The sequence below is a fragment of the Myotis brandtii genome, unplaced genomic scaffold, assembly GCF_000412655.1.
Source record: "Myotis brandtii unplaced genomic scaffold, ASM41265v1 scaffold140, whole genome shotgun sequence".
Lineage (NCBI taxonomy): Eukaryota > Metazoa > Chordata > Mammalia > Chiroptera > Vespertilionidae > Myotis > Myotis brandtii.
Genome location: NW_005355000.1, coordinates 96,296 through 104,718, shown reverse-complemented (window position 1 = coordinate 104,718; position 8,423 = coordinate 96,296).

Here is an 8,423-nt window from a genome sequence, read left to right as displayed (position 1 = left end):
TCTATAACAGGTAGACTGCTTGATTGAATTTTGCATGTTGTTCTTATATATAAACATCTTCCTGTCTTGCTCCAAAGCCTTAACAAGAACTCTGTTTTTAGATATACTTCCTAGGACATGGGATTCTTATGGTGCTAGAGTGGTGGTCTGGGATCGCTCTTGTCTCTGTCCTGCTTCAAGGCTTATGGGGCCTCTCTTAGCTCATGACAGTCTTTTAGGACATGAGCCACTGTTAAGTACAGAAACTTTCTTAGATAGACTTAGTAAGGTGCTTTCTTTGTCTTTCTTGATAAGCCAGGATACTTCTTCACTGCTTCATGCTCAGCCTCACAGGGGCTGAACAGAGCCACATCTGGGAGCCTCTGAGCCTAGCACAGCCAGGGCCTAAGGAAGGAGACTCAGGGGGTTCCTGTGTGGTCCCTGGACATACCCCAAGCTTCCTCAGTCAGCGGCTGCAGGGATGGGGCCTGAGAATCTGCCTTTTGACAGGCTTCCCAAGTGACCTATGCACAAAGGGAGCCCCACCTTTCTGAGGCTACTTCTTCCCACTCGGCAGGGAGTCTCTGGACAGTGGCAGCTCCCCTCACCCCACCACTGCAGCACTTAGCGTTTGCCCAGTGTGTGCAGTCAGTACCCACAGGCTCTGCAACAAGATGGAATGGCTTGTCTTCATTCCCCCACTCCCTGGCTGTGTAACCTTGGCCATGACTCTTAACTCCTGGCTTCACCTTCCTTTTCAGTGAAATGAGGGATGATAATGACACCCATGTCATGTGGTTGCGGTGAGGATCCAACATGCTATTACATTTAGAACACTGCATGTAGTGAGTACTCGGTATCTCTCAGCTATTAGAAAGTACACATAATGCATGAGTAAATGCATGCATCATGCATGCTTCGATTTGGGAAAGGCTGTTGTGGGGAAGGTATGAAGGTATTGGCCCCAACTTTTACCTCAACTCCATATCCTAGAGGTGAGAAAACTAGGGTTTGTGTAAGATTCCTCCTCAGATTCCATCTGCTCACAAAATACTGCAATTCTTTCTCTTTCCCAGAATGTGGATCAAGGATTATGTCATGACTAGAAGGGACCTGAAAGGGTATACTAACATAGGTCAATAATAATAATAACTTCATCACCAGAATAATTAAATTGTATTTACTGACCATTTTATTATGTGTAATGGTTAATTCTGTGTGTCAACTTGGCCAGGCCAGGGTGCCCAGGTTGACCAAACACTAGTCTAGATGGTTTTAGTCAAACACTAGTCTAGAGGTAGTTGTGAAGGTGTTTCCTAGGTGTGATGAACATTTTAATCAGTAGGCTGCGAGTAAAGCAGATTACCCTCCACACTGTGGGTGGGCCTCATCCAATCAGTTGAAGTCCTTAAGGGGAAAGACTCCGTCCTCTGAGGAAGAGGGAATTCTGCCTCCAGATGCCTTCAGACTGCACCATCCGCTCTTCCTGGGCCCCAGTCTGCAGCCTGCCCTGCACCTTTCAGACTTGCCAGCCTCCACGGTTGTGTGAGCCATAGAGTGAGTCTCTTCCTTAAATAAATCTTTCCAGATGGTTAGATAAATGGTATAGTATTACATATTCTATATCTACATATAATATAGTAAATTCTATATACCTATACCTAGGTCTATATCTATACCTATATCTATATCTATACCTATATCTCTATATCTATACCTATATCTATATCTATATCTATATCTATATCTATATCTATATCTATATCTATATCTATATCTATATCTATATCTATATCTATATCTATATCTATATCTATATCTATATCTATATCTATATCTATATCTATATCTATATCTATATCTATATCTATATCTATATCTATATCTATATCTATATCTATATCTATATCTATATCTATATCTATATCTATATCTATATCTATATCTATATCTATATCTCTATACCTATACCTATCTCTATATCTCTATATCTATATCTATAGCTTCTATTATATCTATATCTATATCTACATCTATATCTCCATATCTATACCTAGCTTTATATCTATACCTAGCTCTATATCTATACTATATCTATATCTATATCTATATCTACATCTATATCTCCATATCTATACCTAGCTTTATATCTATACCTAGCTCTATATCTATACTAGTATATCTATATCTATACCTATACCTATACCTATCTCTGTATCTCTATATCTATATCTATACCTATACCTATACCTATACCTATATCTATAGCTATACATCTATCTAAAGATAGAAAACTCCTACGGTTCTGTTTCTCTGGAGAACCCTGACTAGTGCACTGTGTGAAAGACCAGAGCCACTCCGAAGGGTACCATTCGCTTGGAGGCCTAAATACTTTGCACATGGTCTCCTCATGACAGCTGTTGAGGGGAGCCACTATTTTTATTCCATTTTAAAGATGAGGAAACTGAGGGTTAAGAGAGTCTGACAGCCTGACTCCCAAACCCAGAGTCTTCACCACTCAGTGTAGGTGAGATGTAGGTGAGCAGCTGCGCCCGGAATATCAGATCATTGAAAGGGCAATGCCGAAGCTAAAGCCAATATCTCCTCACTCCCGACACGCTGACGGGCCACACCAGGAGCTTCCACACAGAAAGAGGAGGAATGAGAACCTGTTGCCCCTGAGCGAGCCGAGGAAGACAGAATCGCAGGCCCCTTCCCGGGGGTTGCTCACCTACATTCCGACTGGCAGCTGAGTCCCAGCCCCTGGGAGGCAGGATGAGGTCATGTCCATAGACTTCCCTCCCATCCCGTTTCTCTGTGGCCCCACTTTCACTCTGACTGAGAAGCATTCAGAACGCCTTCCTCAGTGTCCTGAGCAGCCAGCCAGCCATGCTCCCACCAGGAAAGCAAGGGCCAGAGGCGCTGGACTCACTGGCACCCCCTTGATCTTGGGCCTGAAATAGAAACTCTTTGTGGGAGGAACAAGCCAAGCCCTTCGCACAACAGCTGCCCTTCGCAGAGAGACCTTAGGAAGCCCAGTGTTGTCTGAAGGGAGTTTGTTTCCCATCTCCCCCAGGAATCAGCCCTCTTAGGAAACAGTGGTAAAAGCAGCTGCTTGGCCAGTTTGGGCTAACCCAGGGGCTGGCCAATCCATGCTTCTTGTGCTATTTACAAAATGTTTTCTTTGTAGTTGTCCTTGAAGCCCCAGTGGGACTAATGGCTTTAACCACCAGCCACACGTTTCAAAGTGATCTCCACGTCAGGAAGCCATTGTCGCTCCGAAGACTTAATTGGTACAGGATGCGAGCCCTTCTGAGAGGCCGCTTCTGGCCAGGCCGAGGAGCTGGTTCTCAGCACCGTTCCCAGGTCTGCCTCCCGGTGCGTGTGAATCACCTGTGGCTCCGTTTTCTAGGCAGCAGGAGGTTTCCTTGGTAATGAAACAGCATTTTAATCAGAGGTGGCTTTGTGGTCACAGAGACCCAGTGCTGTGTTGGCATAATCTCAGGGAAGGACACAGAATCGGTCTTTGCAAGTGCGCGGTGGTTGCGGGTGGGTTTCTAAAATCTGCACAGGTGGCTTCCTTCCCTGGAACCCAGTTCCTCGTTTGTAAATCGGAGTCCACACAGCATGTATCTCCTAAGGAAGTTCAAGGATGACATGGCACGATGTGCGCAGGGCTCGGGCCCAGACCGGCCCACAGTGAGTGAAGTGAATGTCCATCATCCCTCCCTCCCTCGATTCATGTCATCGCCATCATCATCCTTCCCACCGTCAACATCCTTAAGTCAGATAATCTTTTTAGAGCCGCCATGAACCCAGAAGATATAAAGAAGAAAAACCACACCCTATCTGGTTTGGCTCAGTGGATAGAGGGTCGTCCTAAGGACTGAGGGGTCCCAGGTTCGATTCTGGTCAAGGGCACATGCCCAGGTTACTGGCTCGATCCCCAGTAGGGGGCATGCAGGAGACAGCCGATCAATGATTCTCTCTCATCATTGATGCTTCTATCTCTCTCTCCCTTCCTCTCTGAAATCAATAAAAATAATATTTTTTTAAAAAAGAAAAATCACTAATTTAATCACATAAAAGTAAAAAAATTTATATATGAACAAATAAACAAGCAAAACCATATACAGGGTCTAAAGATAAACTAGGAGAAAACTATTTGCCAGATTAAGGCATTATTTCATTAACAAATATGAACAACCTGTTAAAGAAATAAGTGCTTACTGAAAAAAATTTAAAACAAAATAAAGAATGAAGAAAGAAAAAAAGAATAAGAATAAAAGGAAAACTTAGAAAGAAAAATGGTGAAAAGGCACAAACAGGTCGTTTTTAGAAAATTTAAAATAAATGACAAGCAAATAAGATTGCCCAATTTATTTCATAATCAATAATATATAAATTAAAACATCAATGAGAATCTTTTTCATTTGTCAAATGAAGAAAAAGTGACACTATTCAATATTTACAGAAGTATTCTCCCCTGCACTGCTTTCTTTTTGTTTGTTGTTGTTGTTAATCCTATTTTTCCTTTGATTTTTACAGAGAGTGGAAGGGAGGGGCGGGGGGGAGAGAGAGAGAGAAACATGAATGTGAGAGAGACACATCAATCGGTTGCCTCCTGCATGGGGGATTGAACCTGCAACCCAGGTACATGCTTAACCAGGGGAATTGAGCCTGCAACTACTGAGCCACAGGGGCCAGGGCTCCTCCTGCAATGCTTTTAAGCCATGTTGATTGGAGTATAAATTGGTGACTTTCAGAAGGACATTTCAGTAATTCTCTAAGCTAAGAGTGTACCTTATGAATACTTTCCTGCCCCAGCAGGCATTGCTCAGTAGTTAGAGCGCCAGCCAGTGAACCCAAGGGTCAAGGGTTTGATTCTGGTCAAGGGCACGTACCTGGTTGGGATACATGCCATGCGGAGGCAACCAATTGATGTGGCTCTCTCACATCAATATTTCTCTCTCTATCCTCCCTCCCCCTCCCTCTTCCCTTCCACTCTCCCTTCCACTCTCTCTAAGACAAAATCAATGGAAAAAATATCCTCCAGTAAGGCTTAACCAAAGAAAACAGAGAATACTTTCCCAAGGGTATGACAGGACTAATATGTGTGTATTGCCATCTATCTAATAATAGGGTAATATGCAAATTGGTCAGGACACTGTCACATAATGACCAATCAGCAGGCTGCATGTGCAGCAGGAGTAGGTGGGCAGGGACTTGCGCTGCCTGGGGACGTGAGGTTCGCATTCCCAACCCCGGCAATGGGCAAATAGCAATATTAAAATATTTCCTCTGATTAATTCCCTTTAATGTGCACAAATTTTGTGCACTGGGCCACTAGTATTATAATAGTAAAAGTCTGGGAAATAACCTAATTGCGCCTTATAATAGATTAGGAAAGTAGATTATGATAAATTTATATAATGGTGTATTATATTATACTAGAGGCCCAGTGCACAAAATTCATGCACAGAGGGAGGTGGAGGTTGCGGGGGGAGAGGTCCCTCAGCCCGACCTATACCCTCTCCAATTTGGGAGCCCTCAGGGGACGTGCTACTGATGACATCTTGGGCCCACTCCCCGTGGTTCTCTGCTCTCTGTGGGCCTGCCTGCTCCAAACCACCAGGATGGGCAAGAAGGCCCTGCTGGGTGCTGCTTGCGGGCCCCGATTGCCTGCTCCCCGGTCTCTGTGGTGACCATTCAGCAGGCCCTGCTGGCTGCTGTCTATAGGTCGCTGCCTGCGGCCCTGCTTGCCTGCTGGGCTCACGTTGCCAGGGTGACACCACCAGCATCCTGCTCAGCCTCTATGGGCGCCACCATCTTTCTTGCCGAGTGGTGGTTAATTTGCATATTACTCTTCTATTAGATAAGATAGTTATTCGTCTATATCAATATTTATCTGTCTATAGTTATCTATTGCTACATAACAAGCCACCCTAAACTTAGCAGCTTAAAACCACAATTGTTTTATCTCACAGCAGTGTCTATGCAGCAGGGGTCCAGGTGTGGCTTAGCTGGATCTGAGACCCCTTCAGTGTCTCCTAGGGGCACCTTGGTGACAGGGACCCGGCTGCAGTCATTGCTAGGCTGCCTGCGGAGGAATCTGCTCCCAGCTCATTCTCAGGGTTGTTGGCAGGATTTGGCTCCTCGCAGGCTGTTGGTGGGGCTGTCCTCAGTCCCTGGCCCAGCGGCTCTCCCCAGGGAGCTGATGACAGGGCATCTTGCTTCATCCGAGTGAGCAAGCGCTAAGAAAGAGCCAAACAGGGTGTCAGCAAAATGGAGTCAGGGGCTTTCATAACCGAATCTCAGCGGGGGCATCCAACTCCTTCACTTATACTTTATTCACTAGAAGCAAATCATCAGCAAATTTCAAATAGAGTGAGTTCCCACTCCTAAATTCTTCAATATCCACCTCTAAAAAAATAAGGACTTTCTCTTCCTTAACCACAATGCCTTCTGACATCTAAAATAATTACAATAGTTCTTCGTTATTACCTAAGATCCTGTTTCCCCCTTAAAATGCTTCCAGTTGTCCCCAAAATGCCTCTTACAGGTGGTTTATTGGAACCACAATCAATTAAGACCCACACATTGCAAACATTTGGTTGTGATATCTTTAAACTCCCTCTCAGTCTAAAGCACCCTCCCTTTTCCATGCCACTGATTGTTGAGAAGAAAGGCCACCCGTGGTCCCACCTGCATTTTTCTGAGTGCTTCCTGGAGATGTCCTTGAACTTGATCCTCTACCCCCTGCAGTTCCTATAAACTAGGTGTTAGGTTTACAGACTTATTCAGCAAGACTATTTACCAGCAATGCTGTGTCCTCCACATTTTATTTTATCAGGAGGCACATAAAGGCTGGTCGTGCCACTACTAGTGATTTGAAGATTGGTCAGAGTGGTCTTTTAAAAGTGTCCATATCACTCTTCTGTTGGAAACCTTTTATCTACCATCACCCTGAGAATAAACCCCAGCTCCTTACCACAGTCTGGCTACAGATTAATTCTTTCCCCATTGGTTACTACACTGCAACCGCAGCCAGACACCATCTCTCAAGTTCACCAGCCTCTTTCTCAGCGGTGGGCCTTTACTTATTGCTTAGGATGCTTAGCCTGGGGACTCCGCACAGCTGGTTACGCTCACCCCGTCCCGGCAGCTCTCCTTCCCAAACCCTCTCTAACCCATAACCCTGCTTCGTTTTCTTTCTTTTTTTAAAAAAAATATATTTTATTGATATTTTACAAGGGATAGAGAGTTAGAAACATCGATGAGAGAGAAACATCGATCAGCTGCCTCCTGCACACCCCCTACTGAGGATGTGCCCGCAACCAAGGTACATGCCCTTGACCGGAATCGAACCTGGGACCTTTCAGTCCGCAGGCCAACGCTCTATCCACTGAGCCAAACGGGTTAGGGCCTGTTTCGTTTTCTTTTGCCATTTATCACACACTGAGATAGTTTTATCTTGTTTTGCTTGTGCATGTCTACATGTGTGTATGGGTTTATTGTCTGACTTTCCAGACTGGATGTAAACTCGTCAACGTTAGGGACCTTGTCATGGTTGCTTCCCACTGTATCTCAAAACCCAGAACAGTGTCTTATACTTAGTAGATGCTGGGTCATTTTTTGTTAGCAAATCAAGGAGCCTCAGCAGAATGTTTTCAAGGTGGTTCATGCTCAGATACACCTGCCTGGCGAGAATAAAGGCAGCGCTGGCCCTGCCGGTACTCCTGGGTGTGGGCTGTCTTGTTGCACTGAGGTGTCTGGAGGGCGTGTATGTTTCACACCACAGACTGTGCTCTTCAGAGCGTCCCGCAGGCCAGCAGCCCCAATGCTCCTGGGAGCCTGTGGGGACGCAGACTCAGCCCCGCCCAGGCCCACTGAATCCAAGCTGCCTCCTCAAGATGCCGGGACTCACTCGTGCACTGAAATTTGAGAGGCCTGGCTCTGAAGCCTGGTCGATTCCATGTCTCCTGCCCACCCTGCTCTCCAGCTACACCCAGCCACCCCACCGTCAGGCTGTCATGGCCCACCCCAGGAAGCGGCTCCGGTGCCTCCCAAACTATTTACCTAAAGACTTATCTCCCCCAGGCTCCTTCCCTCCGGATTTCCTCCTGTTTGTCATATGTAAACCATGTTGAATCTTCCCTCCAAGGCCCTGTGTGAACTGGGAGGTCTTCACATCTGCAGGTATCTATTGACATATCTTAAGCAAACAACTTTAAATGTTGCCACTGGCGTCCTGGACCCAGCTTTTCCTTTCATCTTGCCTGGTGAGCAGATTGAAGCTAGCATTTATTTTCAAAGCCTGAAGATTCTCAATGTTTCTTACATGTGGGCTGAAGCCAGGAGGACTGGGTCCGTGCAGGCTGAGTGCACAGTCCGGGCTATCAACCTTGGTGGCGGCGGTGGGCAGTGTTTCACACAAGCGCCGT